Source organism: Acanthochromis polyacanthus, chromosome 6, assembly GCF_021347895.1.
Source record: "Acanthochromis polyacanthus isolate Apoly-LR-REF ecotype Palm Island chromosome 6, KAUST_Apoly_ChrSc, whole genome shotgun sequence".
Lineage (NCBI taxonomy): Eukaryota > Metazoa > Chordata > Actinopteri > Pomacentridae > Acanthochromis > Acanthochromis polyacanthus.
This window is the reverse complement of record NC_067118.1, coordinates 44,023,774-44,043,053: the sequence shown is the minus strand read 5'-3', so window position 1 is coordinate 44,043,053 and position 19,280 is coordinate 44,023,774. Positions and strand designations below refer to the sequence as shown.

The 19,280-nt window shown below is 39.4% G+C and overlaps 1 protein-coding gene and 1 long non-coding RNA gene across 5 annotated transcripts in view; both read right to left on the bottom strand.

Annotated features, from left to right (window-relative positions):
• LOC127534415 (protein NLRC3-like) overlaps nt 1-19,280 on the bottom strand; it is a 67,409-nt gene that overhangs the window by 31,871 nt on the left and 16,258 nt on the right. The window lies entirely within an intron of this gene.
• On the bottom strand, nt 1,888-4,775 carry LOC127534418 (uncharacterized). The gene is made up of 5 exons (XR_007942578.1): nt 4,655-4,775; nt 2,752-2,858; nt 2,524-2,553; nt 2,149-2,292; nt 1,888-2,027 (listed from the first exon to the last, which is right to left on the bottom strand). It is a non-coding gene; the product is annotated as an uncharacterized LOC127534418 (long non-coding RNA).

Genomic DNA, 19,280 nt, shown 5'->3' with positions numbered 1-19,280 from the left:
GTCAATCTGCTCCGACCTACTCACCAGGCCAGAAGTTGTGGCTTCGGGCGAAAGGACATTCTTCTGAGGGTGGAGTCTCGGAAGCTGGCGGTTCTGCCCTAGCCGTGGTTACCGGCGCCTTCCGTATGCTGACTGGGACTCCTCCAATTCACCTCCAGAATCCTTCGAGACCACCAAGGATATCACCTACCGACTTCTCCGGTCCATCCAGCGTCGTCAGCCCACAACTCCCCCTCTGTATCTCATTCCTGGAGAATCATCAGCCGAAGCCCGGTCCGAGCGTCTCTTTGAGTTTATTGAGTTTGTCTTAGTACTGTTTGATTTAGCAAGTAAGTCGTTGTATTCTTCGCCATATATGCACAGTAGTTCAAGCCCTTTTGGTTTCACTTTTAGCTAACTGTTTGCCTTAGTGTTGCCGAGTGCTTAGTACTTTTAGTTTACCTGAGTTTTCCGTCATAAGTTTTGATTAATGATTGTCCTCCTACCTTTAGCAGCAGTAGAGCTTAGTTAGCCTTCCTCCGTTGTTGTTTGTTTGTTAGCCTTCCACCTGCCGGCAGCTACTTGTGTTCAGGCAATAAAACCTCTTAAAAACTCACTCACTGGTGTACTCGTTCATTCCCTGCATCTGAGCTCCAGTCCAGAACCCTGACACAAGAGAGACCTGTCCTCAAATAAAATAACAAAACAACCGAATCACCGAAAACCAACACTAAGGGACCTGTACTAGACAAAACGACAATACAACACTGAGTTACAGACAGACAGGGTCATGACAAAACACAACAAAAGCACAGATTTCAGGGTACAAAAGCAGATTTCCAGACATCAGGAATGACACTGTTTGCATTGCAGAAAGACTGAAAGCATCCAACACTGAATCAGCTCTGATATTTGCTGTCAGGCACAAGAAGTAAGGAAGGACGTTGTCAGGACCTGCAGACTTTTTCATGTCTCAGCCCTTTAAAGCCTTCCAGACTTCCCTGACAGAGAAAGATATGAAGTTTAAAGTCTTCCTGTCTGAGTCATGACTTGCAGTGGAAATTAGGCTGATTTATCATCAGATATTTTGTCAAGCAAGCTGTTTTTTTTTTAAAGATTTCCTTTATTAATGATACTTTAAAGCCATCAGATACATGTGAAAACCAGTCCCAAATGAAATCACCTGCCAGGATGATTTCCTTCAAATCGAACTGAGACAAGAGTTGTACTAAGGAGGATAAAATGTCAGTGGTAGCAGATGCAGACCTGCACAAGCCAAGTCTCCTGCAACTATACGGAAGGATGATATTTACGGAGTTCTTTTCTTTGCACTGTTTCGTATCACTGTTCCATTCAAATCAAATGCTTAATGGGAAAGGAATGGCACTGTGACCTGGCAGCAGCTTCATCTAGCAAAATAAAAGGATATTAGATGAAAAAAATCTGAGAGCGTCCGCCAGAAAAATTTAAATTTGACACAAACCCTACAGCCCTAATGAGGACTAATCAATAAGTTAATCAATCTTATCCCAGAGAAACTGCCCTAAAACTAATTGGATCAGATCTGCTGACGTGAAGCAGCATCATCCAGGACTGACTCCCCCACACTGGGTATGAATTAATGACCATAGAATCAGTTACTGGATGAAAACTCTTGTCCTGGTTCCTGTTAGCAGCTAATGATGAGCTGCTAATCCTGCATCAGAACACACCAACATGTGCAGCAGCTGAGCTTCAACTTCCAGCCTCTGAGCTGCTGCACAGACGGCCTGGAACTGAGGCCTCCTCTGAAACACAACACCAGTTTACAGAGAAATGAAGTCCAAACTTCTTCCTTCTGGCTTTAAGTTCACTGACCACAACATGAACACAACTTGTGTTCATGTTGTGTGTTGTTGTGAGGATGAACTACAGTATCTTACTTCTGTCCAGCAGAGGGTTGTCGTCTTTTAAAGTCAATGAAGTCCTCCTTTGAGAGATCACTCTTCATAGAAACACAGCTGGATTCTGGTCCTGGTCCTGGTCCTGGTTCTGGACTCTGATGGATCCTGACAGACAGACATGAAAACCAGCAGCTCAGAAATTGCAGGAAAAAAAGAATCTCCTTTTGTTCATGTGATTTATTTTTCATGTTGTGTGTCTTTGTAAGGATGAACTACAGTATCTTACTTCTGTACATCAGAGGGTTGTCGTCTTTTAAAGTCAGTGATTTCATCCTTTGACTGATCACTCTTCATAGACACACAGCTGGGTTCTGGTCCTGGTCCTGGTCCTGGTCCTGGTTCTGGTCCTGGTTCTAGGTTCTGATGGGTCCTGGTAGACAGACATGAAAACCAGCAGCTCAATAAGTGCAGCACAAACCAGCAGCTTGACAACAACCAACACAGCTGGAAGTTGAAGCAGCACCAACACCAAGTCATAAATCAGAGTCCAGACTAGCATCCTGCTGGAGCTGCTGTCAGGATGCAGCTTCATCATTAAATCTCTTTATTGGACTCCATCCAGAGTTCACACACAACTGTGAGGCTCAGCTGACTGTCATACCTTTCCATGTTGGTGAAAACCTGCAGCCACCTGAGGACACAAACACACAAAGTTCAGCCGTCAGTCTTCAGTCTCAGTCAAACACACAGCTGACTGGATCTGAACATTTCATTCTGTTTCTCAATCAACTCATCCCAGACCAGCGACCCACCAGCTGATTGTGGACGTCCACAGCAGCAGACAAACGGCAGCTTGTTGCCGACAAACACAAATCAAAGGTCCACTTACTCAACTTGTTGCAGTCCAACAGCTTTCTGCTCCTCTCCTGAGCTCCACCGTCGTCCTTCTTCAGCTCTGCAGGAACCAAACAGCTCAAAGCACAAACCAGTCTGAACCTGCACAGATCAGAGGTCAGCTCTTTATCCTTCTCATATCAGACACACAATCAACCCTCCCAGTCAGATCAGCTTTATTTCAATACAAGTACAGTCAGACTCAATAATCATCTTAATAATTAACCTGAAAGCTGAACTTAAAACTCGTTTCAAAGCCTCACTTTGAGTCTCTCACACCCAACTGGAAAACATAAAAACCAGTTGTGTTGGTTGTTGTATTCTGAGTTTTTATCTGAGTTCCCAGAGTTCTCAGCTGATTGACTTCAGATAAAGTCCTGACTTTAACATCCATGTAGACTCTGAGAATGAAGCCTCAACTCTGCATTCAGTTCACTGTTAGACTCTAAATCTAATCTTTTAATCACAGCCTCCATCTTGTTCTGACATCCAAACTCAACATCTCATCGTTTTTCCCCAAAACCCTCTTTTGTCTCATCCTATTTTTATTAAGGTCTGAATTTACAGTGATGGACTTCTGGGTCCAAACAGAATCAGAATACTAGAAGTTTGTCAGTGAAAAGAAAACTTGGAATTGAAATATGTCTCATAAAACAACTTGTGTTGGCAGTGAAAGAAAAATGTTTGTGAGAAAAGTTCAACTGAAAGATAAAACACAGACATTCACAATTATTTCTGTTTTTGTATTCTGATGTGATTTTAAATGACAGTTTTCTGATTTATTTCTTCAAATCTGTGTTTTATTGTTGCTTGATCTTTAAGCCAATGCTGTTTGTTATCAGTTGTGTTTTCTTTTCCAAAACCAAATTTGGTCAAAAATGTTCATCATGTTTTCTTGTTAATACATTAGTTTTCAGTTCTTTTGCTCAGAAATAGCATGATTACACAGATGTTATATATATATATATATATATATATATATATATATATATATATACGGTATATATACATTTTCTTTTGGTCTTTATTGAACTTCCCTTTGGGACTAATAAAGTTATTGTATTGTATTATATTGTACTTTCTTGTTCAACATGGTGAAGTGTCGGGAGCTCACTGTGAAAGACAGAGTCTGAATTAAAGCCCTTCATGAGGCTGGATGCTCTTTTTGGACATAAAGTGTTCTCACAGTGAGGTCAAGGCTTAAAGGGAAGCAGAGCTGCTAAGAAGCACGTATTGAGGCCTGCAAACATCACATTTTTCTTCACTGTGGGTTTCATTTTTCACTACAGTTTAAAGTCCTGCATCTCTATTGTTTCCATGGAAACAGAACTTTTGTTGAATTAGTCTTCTTCTGTAGTTACTGATTTTAACTTTTATATTTTCAGTTAATTGACATTTATTATGGCTGTGGTTGTCAAAAGTTTGTTTAAATCCTTGAATGTCCTCACAGGTTTATATTTTAAGATGTTAACTTCCAACAAACTGCATGTTCAAGTGACTCATGTCCAGCTGTTAACTTCATGGTAAAAGAAGAGAGGAGGAGTGTGGAGCTGAGATTGTAGGAGGGACCATCATTAAGAGAAGTGAGCAGTTCCTGTTTTTTTCCAGTAACTTTTCTTTCACAAGTTTGACCTGATAAAACTGCAGTGCTGCCAATAAATGAACATTAACTGTAATTTAATGACCTCTATAGAAAGTGGTGTGTATAGACGGACAGCTGAACTTTGACTCTGTGCTAGAATAAAGAGGTTAACTACACAAACCAACAACATGGAACAGAGTTCTCACTTAAAACTGTTCAATGAGGTGCAAAACTTCCTGATCAACTCCAAAGAAATGAAGAAAAATAAGTGTGAGAAGATGAACAATGAACAGAAATCAGAAGTGACTGAACTCACCGATGAAGAGGAAACAGAAAAAAGTGTGGAAGACTTTCATGTTGAGGCTCTGATGCTTTAATGCTGCTTCTCTTCTTTCTTCTCTGACAAACCAGGAACTGCTCACTTCTCTTAATGATGGTCCCTCCTACAAACTCAGCTCTACACTCCTCCACTCTTCTTTAACCTCTTTATTCTAGCGCCAGATATGAGTCACTTGAACAAGCAGTTTGTTGGAAGTTAACGTCTTAAAATATAAACCTGTGAGGACATTAAAGGGTTCAAACAAACTTTTTGTTTTCTTTTCAGCAGTTTTCATTAGGTTTGGATCTTTTCCCTCCAGAATTCATCAAAAATATGAGTTTGTCTTTGACTTTTGTTGTATGTCGACTGTATATTTGTGTTGCTTTGTCACAAACGCAGCAAACTCAGGAAACTGTAACCATCAGATAGACTGAGAAAAATATGTTTAGAGTCACAGAAGTAAAACATGTTTAAATCTACACAGAGCCAGTCTGAAACGTTTTAAAATCCAAACGTGTGAGGACATTAAAGGGTTCAAGCATGTCAGTCTGCAAATTCCCATTTTTGGTTAGTTTCACTTCACTTTTTCTTCCAGAATAATCTACATTTTTTTAGTGCTGTTGGCTGACAAGGCAGTGGTGTAGTTGATAGCACTTTCACCTTGCAGCAAGAAGATTCCCGGTGTATAGAGAATGGATGTTGACAAGGTTTTTCACACCATGTTCTAAAGAACCCGGAGAAAACCCACGCATGCACAGGGAGAACATGCAAACTCCATGCAGAAAGATCCCAGGCCCACCCCAGGATTTGAACCGGGGATCTTCTTGCTGCAAAGCAAAAGTGCTAACCACTACTCCAAGCACAAGCAGTTATTAAAGCAAAACATTAATTTGAAAAATAATTAATTTGAAAAGACAATATGACATTTATCTGACATGATGGATGATTGTACCCATAATTTAAATACACACGAGGTATACTTGAAGAGAAAACCTTAAAAAATGTTTTTAATTTAATTCACAGAAATAAATCATCTTCAGACTGCAGCGTGTTTCAGGATGATGTTAGTAACTATTGATTATTTATCCTTGTAACAGCACTGCAGGATGGAAACACAGGATTCGTCAATGAAGAAAACAAACTCTTCAGAAGACTGGAAGGAGAAGACATCACAGTCAGATGTTCATTTTCTGTCTCTGGACACACAAAGTTCTTCTGTAGGGAAACCTGTGAAGAAGGAAACATTCTCATTAAAACAACAGAAAACACAGCTGAGAATGGCAGATACAGCATTAGATATGAAGACAAACCTTTTCCATCAGATGATATTCTGTATGTGAGCATCAAACATCTGAAGAAGTCTGACTCTGGTTGGTACAGATGTACTTTGGGAAGATCTTGGCGTCCAGATTCATTTCAAGATTTTCAGATTGTTGTCTCAGAAGGTGAGTTTTAAAGTTTCTTTCTATGTTTCTGAACTTGTAGAGAAAGTGTTACTGTATTGCTAAATATTTCATTTTTCTCCATCAGTTCTGCTGTAAAACACATAGAAACCTCCAACTGTTCCTCCTGCAGACTCTCTGAATATTCATATATTCTATTTATCTGAGTGTTAATGAACCTGTCAGTTCAGCTGCCAGCAGTATGGTCAGGATTCTGATTATTTCACTGTTTACAGCTTCAACCACTTCACAACCAAAGTCCACTCTTCCAACTTTTCCACTGTCATCGTTTCTCCCATCATCCTCCACGGCAACAACACCAACAGAAGAGAGTTTGAGCTCCACTTCAGGAACATCTAAACCTCCATCATCCTCCACAGAGCAGCTCGACTCATCTCCACCACGTTCAGGTTCGTTTTTATAAATAATCCCCCAGATTAATACAGATAAAGTATTTTGATGGGACGTTTTGACAGAACAAATGAAGCTTCTGTAGTTTCTGTTACAATATATAAAATACCACCATCACTGTGGCGGTTTGTCTCTATGAAGCCATGAGGAGCATTAAAGTGTCTGAATGACAGAATGAACAGATTAATGAAGCAGCCATGTTTCATATCTCATTCAGTCCAATCCAACTTTATGTCTAAAGCACTTTAAAAACAACACTGTCGACCAAAGTGCTGTACACATCAAAAAATAAAATCAATAAGTAAATCATTAAAATACAAATAAAATAGTGCAAGTGTAACAATAAGACATAAGACACAGGTTGTACAGTAGAAGTCAGCTCTAAGCTGAGCCATAGGCCAAGTTAAAAAAAAAAAGTGTTTTTAAAAGAGATTTAAAAGTAGGGAGAGAATGAGGTGTTTAGTGGGAGCTCATTCCACAGTTTAGGAGCAGCCACAGAAAAAGCACGATCACCTCTCAGTTTCATTTTGGTCTTTGGCACCAGTAAAGCTTGATCTGCCCTCAGTGAGTGAGACGGATTGTAGGGGACCAACAGACCACACAGGTACAAGGGGGGCAAACCATGAAGGCATTTAAAAAACCAATAAAAGAAGTTTAAAATCAATATGGAGGTGCACAGGGAGCCAGTGGAGGGACTGGAGGATGGGAGTTATGCGATTAAATTTTGACGATCCTGTTAAAAGGCGAGCGGCAGCGTTCTGAACCAGCTGTAGTCTGGACAGTGAGGTTTTGCTGAGTCCAGAGTAAAGCACGTTGCAATAATCTGAACGAGTGGTAATAAAAGTGTGGATCAAAAATTCAAAGTTGTGACGGGATAAAAAAGGCTTCACTTTGGCAAGTTGTCTAATGCAGCTCTGCAAGCGGAATTAAAACCAGCGCAAAAATCATCAATGGATCTGTTTAAACAGAGAGAGTCATTCATGTTCAGAACAGAGCAAAAGTCTGCAGCGGTGGAGGGGTTAACCATACGGCCACGACACACAGGACAGAGAATCAGAATCAGAATCAGAATCACTTTGATTTGCAAAGTATGTGAGCACATACAAGGAATTTGACTCCGGTATTTTACAGTACCCTCTTGTACTAGACAAATCGAAAATTAAATAATGAACATACATTAGTTTGAAGTGATCAGTGGAAATGGTGCATTTCTAGTTATAATTTTATTGTTTATAGGACTGTTTGTTGAGGTTATGGATGTTTATGTTCATGATTCAGACTGTGACTGGTTTCAAATGTTCATCAGAGCAACAGCCTGTGGAAAGAAACTGTTCATGTGTCTGGTGGTTTTGGCATACGGAGCTCTGTAGCGCCTGCCGGAGGGGAGGAGGTGAAACAGGTTATGTCCAGGGTGTGACGGATCTGCAGTGATGTTGCCTGCCCTTTTCCTGACTCTGGACATGTACAAGTCCTGAATGGAGGGCAGGCTGGCACCGAGGATTTTTTCTGCAGTCCTGACTGTCCGTTGCAGTCTGTGCCTGTCCTGCTTGGTGGCTGATCCAAACCACACAGTGATGGAAGTGCAGAGGACCGACTGGATGATGGCGGTGTACAACTGGATCAGCAGCTCCTGCAGGTTGAACTTCCTCAGTTGGTGCAGGAAGTACATCCTCTGCTGGGCCTTTTTCCTGATGGTGTCGATGTTGGACTTCCACTTCAGGTCCTGGGAGATTGTGGAACCCAGGAACCTGAAACTTTCCACAGCAGACACCGTGTTGTGAATGGAGAGGGGGGGCAGCACAGGGGGGCTCCTTCTGAAGTCCACTGTCATCTCCACAGTCTTGAGCGTGTTCAGCTCCAGGTTGTTCTGACCACACCAGAGGACCAGCTGTTCCACTTCTCGTCTGTACGCAGACTCATCACCGTCCCGGATGAGGCCGATGACAGTTGTGTCGTCTACAGACTTTAAGAGCTTCACGCTTGGGTCACCTGAGGTGCAGTCATTGGTGTAGAGGGAGAAGAGCAGTGGGGAGAGCACACACCCCTGGGGGGCGCCAGTGCTGATTGTCCGGGTTCTGGATGTGATGCTCCCCAATCTCACGTTTCCAGGACGTTCAAATAAAACAGGCAGATGATCAAAGAAAACTGCATCACAAATCTCAACATTAGAAACAGTAAGAACAAGATGGAGAGTGTGTCCATGTTCATGTGTGGGGCCAACAACACGCTGTGCAAGATTAAAACATTCCATCAAATTTGAAAGGTCTTTCACCAGTGGCTTTTCAGGGCAGCTCACATGGATATTAAATTCCTCAATCATGAGAATGCAGTCATACACCGGTTATTCAGCCAGCAAATGTGAAAAGTCAATAAAGAAGTTTTTGTTGTATTTGGGTGGCCTGTAAATGACAGCGCACAACACCGGGGGTGCAGAGCTCAGTTCAAACACGTTCATTTCAAAACTGACATGATGCCGTGGGTACGAGTTGGTTGCACTTAAAGATACTTTTAAAGACTGTTTCAGTCTGAAAATGGTTTTATATGAGTGACTGCTGCAGTAAAACATCTGATGCAGAGGGAAGTTTAAGCCGTTAATCAGGTAAACATGTGTTTAGTCTGCAGATGATCATGTTCCAGAACATATATTTACATCTTCTGTATCTCTGCAGGTTCATGAATGTGGAGCTTGTATGTATAAAACTTGTGGCTCCACATTTACTAAAGTGTCAGAGTAAAACCAACCTGTTCTCCTGTTAACACTCCTGCAGATCAGCAGCTTTACATGGGTCTGATTCTGGTGGTCAAGATCTTCATTTTATCGATGCCTTTGATGATTTACTGCAAGAAGAGAAGATCCACCAAACCTAAAGGTGAAGCTGCAGAAACACACACAGCTTCCATCACTTCATCACTGATCACTGACTCACATTCATCTCCTGGAAACTGATAGAAACCTGAACCTGAACTTACATCATCTAACCAGCAGGTTATCTCACATTCTTCGGATCTTTTTTAAAATCATTCTGTCACACTAAAGTCAAACCTCACAGTCAGGCAGAAGTACATAAAAAGCAGAAGGACTGTGTGGTTTTGTGTTTTTTTCATCTCTGGTCTAATCTTTACAGTCACAGCTCCTCGTCTTTCTTTTGACTTTAGTTCCTCTATTTCTTGTTCCTGTAATGAGTCTGTCTCTGGTCTGTTTATTTGTTTGTTTGTTTTGAGCAACATCTTGCAGAAGATTTGAGATACATGTCTAAGTTATTTCCTATAAAAAATGATCACAAAAAATCCAACTTCATTATCTGAGTGTGAAGAAGTTTCAATAAAAATTTGAATCTCAGGTTTATTCTCTTTCTTCATATTTTCACTTCTCAAGTCGTTCAAAGTTTCATAATTTCATCCATTTCTTTCCTCCTGAAGGTTAAACCACTTCAGCAGATGTTGGTTGCAGGTTGTTTTTCTAAAAATAATCTAGAAATTCAACTCTTAATGACATTCAAACTAGTGCACAGACGACAACCACAACACTGTCTGGGATCAAAGTGTTCAACAACAAGAATGGCAGAAAAAACAGCTGGACTCTGTTTAACTTGGTGTTATTATGAATGAAGCCTGCAGGGGGCAGAGTAGGACTGAAATCAGACACAAAGCCACAATAAAAACAACTCATCCACATGCTGATCACATATTTAGCAGGTTTTCTACATATTTATGGAACATTTTCTATCACTGATAATAAATGATGCTGGAATCAGATGTGAACTGATGTTAAAACAAGGATCAGTTTTCCATGAATTCTAGATGGAACCAGAAGAACAACAAGCTGCCACTGCTGCACATGGACTCACTTCTGAACTCTCACATTCATCATTGACCTTTTTCTGGGCTTTTGTGGAGAAATCAGTCCAGCAGATCTTCTAGAATTAAACATTTGTTAGTGAAGTTGTTGCACGTCATTAAACCTGTGAACTCCAAGCAGCAGTTTGTGTCTAGTTTTTGGTCCCGTCATGTTTTTCTTCACTGTGGTTCATTTTTCAATCTAAAGTCCTGCAGCTCTTTGGAAACAGAACAACATGAAGAAGGAGAGAGAACTCAGAAATGTTATCTTTGCAGAATGACAGTTATGATAGAAAATCATTAAAAAGACAAAAATGAAAGTTGAATTTCTTTATTTTCCAAAAAAAATGAAAACTTGAACCAAACATTTTCCACGTGTCCACAGGTGTTACCAACACCAGAGAAAAAGTGGTGACTCTACATAGCAGACATATTGAACCATTTACATGTTGAATTTCCATATTCCTGACATTTAAATGTCACAGTTTTAATCTCACATTTGGTTCATTTTCCCCACAGATGTTCACATCACACATGATCAGTTCTCAGACTGTTTAAAGTCTAGAATTCAGCTTCAGTCTGTTTTCTACCGTTGTGTGGCTCTGAAATGGTGACATTTTGTTGACTTTTATTTCTACATTTTCTTCAAATAGAACACGTCTTTCTGAGCTGCTGACAGGTTTTGGAGTCCTGATAGTAAAAAAGGTTTTTGTCTGCAGAACTGCTCATGTTTAAACCTGCAGTGGAACCTTTGTCTCCCCCTTCTGGCAGTGACAGTAATTACACCAACACTTCACTTTCTTGCACATTTGAGGCACTTCAGCTTCAGGGAGGAATGAACATTTGTGCATTTTTCTTTCGTGTTTATACTGATGTTACAGAAGCCTGTGTTGTCCTGTACATGTTTAAAGTTGTAAAACATGAGGTGAATATCTGTAAAACGCCCCCTGCAGGTTAAAAGCTCAAACTGCTGCCTGCTCTGTGACTGTAAATCTACTTCATTGTCCTTGTTTGACCTTAAACGGCTGAATAAACCTTGTTGTTGCTGTTTCTCAGTTTAAAACTGATGCATTCTTTGGGATCTCCAAGCGTCTCCGTCACAGGAGTGTGGTTCTCCTCTTCCATTCTCATATATATAAAACCAGATTATACAGTGTGCAGGAAAACATGCAGTATGTTTGCATACTATAAGAATTAGTACCTACTGTATACTGCAGTATGCACTTGAAGTAAACAGAACAAGGATGGAATTGATCCTACAATCTAAATAAACACCAACTCATCATTTCATTCATTCAGCACTGGAAACTCATTCAATTCTATTTTATTTTATTTTATTTGTATAGGACTAATTACAGATCAAATTGTCTCAAGACGCTTTACAGAACCCATATGCCTGAACCCCCAGAGCAAACCCTAAGGCGACAGTGGTCAGAAAAAATTCCCTTTTAACAGGAAACCTTGAAAGCAGAACCCAGCTCTTTATATGGGAGGACCCATCTGCTGCTGTCCAGCAGGTTGAGAGGGACAGAAGAGGTAGAGAGGTAGAAGGAAGGGGAGATGGAGGGACGGAGAAGAGGAAGGTGGAGAACAAGGAACATATAACACACAATGGGACACATGCATGATCAGATAGATCAGTGGTTCCCAACCTGGGGTCCACGTCCCCATAAGGAGGACGCCAGAGATCTTTGTCTGCTCTGAGGCTGTGAGCTTAGAAACATTAGATTTTCACATTCTGGATCAAATCAGAGGAACACAATCACAAGTCCACCTATAAAACATTAAAACACTTTTTTTTGCTCTTTCCTCAGAAATCCTTTGCTCCTTCGATGGCCACATCCAGACCTCCTTTGTCCACGCTTTCTTCAGGTTGGCTCGCTGCCTCATCCTGATTCATTATTTTTGTGTGCAGTGAGAAAATTACTGACGGGAACGACGTCTGAAAAACGCAAAACTGGTGAAGATTGATCAGTACCTAAAAACAACTCCGGCTACACCTCCAGAGTTCCCTTAAATTTGGTTTAGTGAAGGACAAGACAGAATTGTGTTATTTATGGTGAAATGCTTGCAAATGACAGCATGAAGCCAAGAAATGACAGCGACATCAGGAAACAAAACACAGTTTGGTAAAGTTGGAAAGATATTCATGGTGGGGGGGTGTTGGTTCCACAGGAGAAGCAACTGATGACTGAAGGCTCTGCCTGCCATTCTACTTTTAGAAATTCTGGGAACAACAAGTAAGCCTGCAGTCTGAGAGTTCTGCTGGGATAATATGCTGCTATCAGCTCTTTGAGAGAAATGCTCAGTTTATACAAGAATTTAAAAAAGGAAGTATTGTTACATAAAAAAGATACATCCAGCAGAAAAAAAGGTAATCCACTTTAATACTATTCAGTTCAAACAACAATGCCTACTCAACTTACCAATAACTTCTATAAAGAAGAACACAATCACTTAGCATTTGTTTGAAGGAAAGAAAGTCTATACAGCTGAAGATGAATAAGAAAAACAACAAACACAACTAACACAGCGGTCCAGCTATTTAACAGTTACCACTCTAGACACTATACATCCAGCTAAGGACTTTAACAAGCAAGACAAATGAAATCCTCTTCTGCTGGTGGGCCTTGAACACACATTTAGTGGAAGCACCTCAAACAAACATCACACTGAATGTGAAAGACACAGAATGTAGGTTTGAAAAAAGACGTCTTTAAGAAGCTCTACATTGTTATTGTTGTGTTATTGTTGTCATCAATTCAACAATTATTACTTCAAGTGGAGCCAAGGTAGAAATCCAACAGTAGTCCTAGGTATAAGAGAAGAATCTAACATCAGCATTAAAGACAATTCCCATGATCAAAAGAGTATTCCATTTCAGATTTAGAGATGACTGTTACTGACTCATGTTCCTGTTCCCCACAAAAGTGACATCTGTCTGTCAGCTCATCTGGTAAAAAAACGAAGAGGACAGAAAAAATAAGAGCATGTGTGATGTTGTCATGCATCCAAACTTTCTTCATATTTAGGTAGTATTTACTAGAACTGTAACATTTGACAGGATTTTTATGGACAAGTCTATGAAATACCAAAATATCTCCTAGCAGTTTCCAGGAGAAGAGTAACAGTGATTTCCACTCTGTGTCTGTTTATCACCTCTTTTGTGGCAGAAAAAGTTGTGTCTTTCTTTTGCAAGAGACATTGTGCAAACAGAAAAAGACATTTGAACAGAACGTTAAGCTGTGCCTCTTAGTAATTATGAGCTTATCTGTCACCATATAGAGATATTAACCTGCTGGAAGTTCACAACTTCTGACTTTTAGACATCTGAAAAAAGTGCAATATTATTTGTCTTGGTTCAAAAAAGGACAGTCGTGTTCCAGTTTCTAAATGTGAGGATGATGACATTGCTCTGCAAAGCAAACATACTTTCAGTGCAAAGACTCCACACCATGTACTGTCACATTGTTTTGTGTGTTGTACAGTACCGCATGTCCACCTTGAACAATTACAGCCTTTTTTCTCATGAAAGCCCAACAGAAATAAAAGAATCATTTCTACATTGATCTTCCATAAATGTGTAGCAGAGTCATTCCATGTCAATTCAACAAATGCTTGTTGCACCACTTTCTCAGATCCTCCCAAAAAATTTTTTGGGCTTTATTTGGGTAATTTTATGAACAAATGCAAAGTATTATGGTTATAAACATACAGTATAAGCAGTAATGATCTAATCTAATACCCATAGTCAGTCCAAACTTAATCCTCGCCTATGATTTTAGGGTTTTAAACTACTAAAAAAAGCAATTTATACTCCTTTTACATGGTCAGAATTTTTTCCCCTTCCAAAACTTTTACCCTTCTGGTGAGAAAAGTATAGAAATGAATGAAAATAAAAAAATACTGGACTGTGGAATTTCCCAAAATATCCTTATTATTTCATGGGCGACTTTATTTTGGGTTTTTCATGCCTCTATTTTAGGACTTATTCTTGTGAAAAGACATTGAAAGAATGAATTTTCTTCTTTACTAATGAAAGTTGCATAAGGTAAAAGTTTTAAAACATTAAAATAAAGCTTATTTATTGATTTATAGGCTGTTGAACTCAGGTGTAGACCCAAAATAGCCTAACTTTAGGCATTAAAAAGTGCATGTGGGATACATGGTACGCGGTTCAAATTTTTTTTGGAGGAACTAGTATGTGTGAAGTATGTGTGAACTTACTTTCATATTTGTTTCTTGTGCCAAAGATGAGCAACTGCTGAATCAATTTACTATACATTTTGATCCTCGTTTTTGTTTTTAGGAACCATTTACATGACCAACTAAAGATGAAAGATGAATCTGAAGCATCAGCATCGTAGTATAAGTTACAAAGGGCATATCTGAAGTTAATTATTATATAGACATTGTTTTTTCTTTCATACAGTAACTGAATAAGAAGAAATGGCATCACTCCCAGACTGCATTCTCAGGACAGCCTCGGTATCGTATTTGACTTATCAGCTGAATTTGAAGATTTGCAAGTGAAATTCATGCACCCAAAAGGTCCCAGCAAGAAGTTCACATGGCCTAGAAAGGATGACGTAGTGTGGGTGCCTACAGCCCACATCCTCTGTCCAATCACTGCTCCTTCAACACGCCGTGGTGGACAGTACCACATATCTGGTGCAGATGATGGCCTGATTTCAGAGAAATTCAAGCAGTTCAAAGGACAGAAATAGTGGTGTGATAAGTTGGGGACAAATTACATGTTTTACATGGGACCTAAGGCAATATAACTCATTTTAACTGCAATATATTAGTTAGAATTCCTAAAAAAACGCCTATAAAACATAGTGCATTTCTTGGTTAAATTGGCCATGAAGGATTCAAGAAACAATGTTGATACTTCAGATATCAATTATTCGGATGTTTATTGTTATACAGACAAAGTTTCATGTTTCTACTCCATGTCCCACATTGGTTTCTGTGCCAATATATGTATGGTGTTTTTCAGTCTGTTTCATAAATAGGCATCGTTTTGAGGTCTAAGGAGACTAGCTAGCTCTTGGATATTTTTAGGTTAGAGAGAACTTTTAAGGTACTTTGAGATTTTTATAACATATGAACCTTGTTACTTATTAAAATTTGTGAAAAAAATGCCTAAATTCTTGAAAAATGCCATTTTCGCCAAATTTTTAAATTGCCCTGTACCACAGAGAAATGGGTATATTCATTCCAATTTTTTTTTCCTGCTCTATTGTTAAGGTGTTTGAACCCTTCAGATCACTTGTAAGTCTATATCATCAGTCAGTTCCCAGTATTATCTTCCTAAATCAAGCCTTTCTACCTAACATATCAATTTCCGAGTGGAAAAATAGGGATTTAAATATTTTATAACTTAGCAAATAGCAATCATATGATGTTAAAACTTTGCAAGTAATCTATTCTTATGTTGGGATAGTTAAAAAAAAAGTTTGGAGATGATCAGAGGAGGTCATGCAACAAAATTTCCTCAGATTTGTTGAAATGAGATGGAATGACTCAGCAGTTTTGCAGCGATAGTTGACATGTCTGTTAGCATGCTTTTAAAACAAGGAGCCTCACCTTGTTGTGTCCAAACATTTTTTAATGGCTTCCTTCAACTCCCCCAGAGAATCCAAGTACAAGGATTGTTTTCTTGTGGGTAGATGACCTACAAGTATGTTTCCATGAAAAAAACAATCAGACATTATTTCTTCACCTGCTCTATTTTATACCAAGTACTGCATTAGTAGATTGACTCTTTTTATGTTTTATTGATATTTTTAACTGAAAGTGTCCAGTGATTTTCCAGAATAATGTCATACTCCAGGGGTTTAATCTAAAACTGAATGGAATAATAAAATAGAATCATTTGATCCAAATATGAATTGCACATTAAAAATCAATTAGAAATATGGATTCCGACAACTAAACAGTTTCAAGCACAATATCTCCTGACATCTGAAACATAAAGATTTACAACTCATGGATTTGAAATATTGAAAGCATTAGCTTTCCTTTTAGCTTTGACATTTCAAATCTATTGAAATGTGAGTGAAAATCCATAACATTCATCATACCAATGCATACCTTGATTCTTTGAGTCCTTTTCTGCCACATTGCAGTCACAGCTAATGAATCAATGAATGCTGCTTTTGCAGGATTCTGCTGATTGTGTTCACACACTATGACAGCCAAATATGCACTGATTACCTGGAAGAACAATTCAAGCACATAAGATCAGACTTTTTGACTCTAAAAATACATTGACTGTTTCAAAGATGACTTGTAAAGCTGTAAAACCGATCTATCTATAGAGCAAAAATAAAGTTCAATAATATTAGAGCTGCTTTTCCAGCTCCATGTCAGGACCAACTCTGTTAATGTCCCAGTAATATCATTTGGATGCCCCAGTTTTGGAGAGGAGGGCATGGACTTCTTTTCCTGCCCAAGCATCCTTAACATCTATCAGAATAATGAGAAAATGATGAAGAAAATTAAGTGAGGGGAAAAAAGCAAGTGACAGAGAAAATGTTCCATTTGTCTGTCAGAGCTTGGGTATATGTTGGTGTTTCTGCTGGCTGTAATGGCCGTATGGAATTTGGGTGGACTGTGGCTGCTGGGACAGCTGCTGGGGCAACTTATCATTTTATTCAACAAACTGCATGAATGAATACTGCCTTGTATGTTGATTTAGAAGTGGGACTTGCATGAAAATCCACAAAGGTTTCATTGGCCTCATTAGCCCCACACACCACTTTGGTTTTCAGTGCTTTTGCAGTACCCTTGTGTCGCCAATAATAAAGCTCCCTTCCTAAATAATGAGAGGAAAAGGAGCAGTATTTCACAAACTGCTGCTCTTAAATGCATGATCCATACTGGATGGTATGCGTTATTATATGATATGCTTTCAGATGATGCTTGAAAAAAAGCCTTCATGTTAGTCTGACTGCAGAGATTACAAAGGTTTGATCTTGCAAAACATACCAACAACTTTAAGATTTCAATATTATTTGTAAAATATGATGAGACATAGAGTCCTGTATAATTTAATCATGACAGACAGAAACTGCTTCAGATGTGATTTTAGACCATTTTATTTGTTCCGTGTTTATTCTGTCACATTTGTGAAATGGTTATGACGTCATTGGTCTTACCTTCAGTGTCATACAGATGAAACTTTCCTTGAAGTAATAAGTTTTCCGTCTTGGTGAACTTTGAGGGGTTACTCTTTTTTAGCTTCATATTGGACAATGAGTTTGTAATCTGTAGGATTCATTGCTAACTCTTTTTAATTGACAAAATCAAGGTTGATGATGCCGATCCTCGACCTGCTCCAAAATGCTGAAGGCTGACCTTGTGTCATTTGCAGAATTGATTGAAGAATCACGTGTTCTACACATGTAGACACCTGAGAAACTTTCATTATAGAGGAGGGATACATTTTCTGGCAGGCGCAGTCAATCAGGCTGAAATAATGTGTATCCCCCTATAACTTTAGCTGTGATTCATGAAACTAGTCCTAAGTCACAAGTTTTGTTGTGCATGACCACAAATGTCTGCAGAATAAACCACATGATGTTGGTACATCACCTGAGGAATATAGAGGGGGGTACATTTTCTGGCAGACGCAGTCAATCAGGCTGAAATAATGTGTATCCTCCTCAAAAAATGTTCTGCTAGATCCTCCTGTATCATCATTTGTATGTGTTGAGAATTTCTGAATAAATGCTATGAAGTTCTGATGATCAACAGAGGGGGAATTAAAAAAATATCTGAAGATAAGACACCCTGTGGAAAGGAAAGTGAGTTACAGCAACAACTGTTGTTGGCAGTGCTGCAGTAAATCCATCAGAGTCTATAATTCCAGTGAAAAAGGTGGAATTGAGTGTGGCAGTGTGTTCAAATGCTCACAGCAGTGGTGTAGTCCAGGGTATACAGCGGTATACTCCGTATACCCACTTATTTTTCAGTTAGCATTGCGTATACCCACTTCTAAAGCTCCCTGGTGTGCATCATTCAGTAATATCTGTGTGCCAGGTCGCCCTCTTTTCCTTAAGGATGATGAAGCCATGAACAACCCTCCTCTGCCTGGAATTGGCTGGTACATGCTACCTTCACTGATTCGATTGGTTAACTTTAGGGATGAGCCAATCAGAGGCAGAGTAGGGCGGGTCATACAGAGGAAAATTTTGCTAACACCTCTGTGGCACTCCAGTTGATTGACAGGTCTGCTTGAAAGATGCGCGGAAATGCGAGAAAGTCAGAATAAACACCTTTCTAGTGAGTGGCACGTATCGAGCGAACCTACTTTCATGGACGATATAATTCTCAGGTAAGTTTTAAGGTGGTTTCCAAATGAATCATTGTTTTAAACTACTGGCAACATGACTGCACATTTCAAGGAGAGGATATTTTGTCGCCAGTGGTTAAAGCTGCACTCAATTCCAGCCATTTTCAGTACAAAAAAATCGCTAATATTCTATTTGTAAATAAAAATATGACGAGAAATACAGGGAATATTGGACGCGCATCGCGAGGTGCATTTCCTCAAAAACGACCTATTCGTGGAGTATATACCGACTTCAAGACATGTTTTGGACAAAATAGTTTACTGGCTTGTGTCGTCTGGATGTCTAAGGTTGGATTATGGCCGTTTTTTGTGGAATATTTTCATCTGTGTGTAGTAATGAACCCGGAAATGTGAGTCGCGCTGTGTACGTTGAAGCCGTGTATAGAGAACGGATGGATGGATATTCGTTGTTTGTCGGACAAATGTGTTTATATTACCGCTGTGGTAATCACATCTGAAAGTGGTTTATACCGGCGGATTCATGAGAATCTAAGCTTTCCATCGGCGTATAGTGTTTGTATAATCGCGTTTGCAGTTTCAGACATTTAGCAAATTGCTTATGCAGATCTCA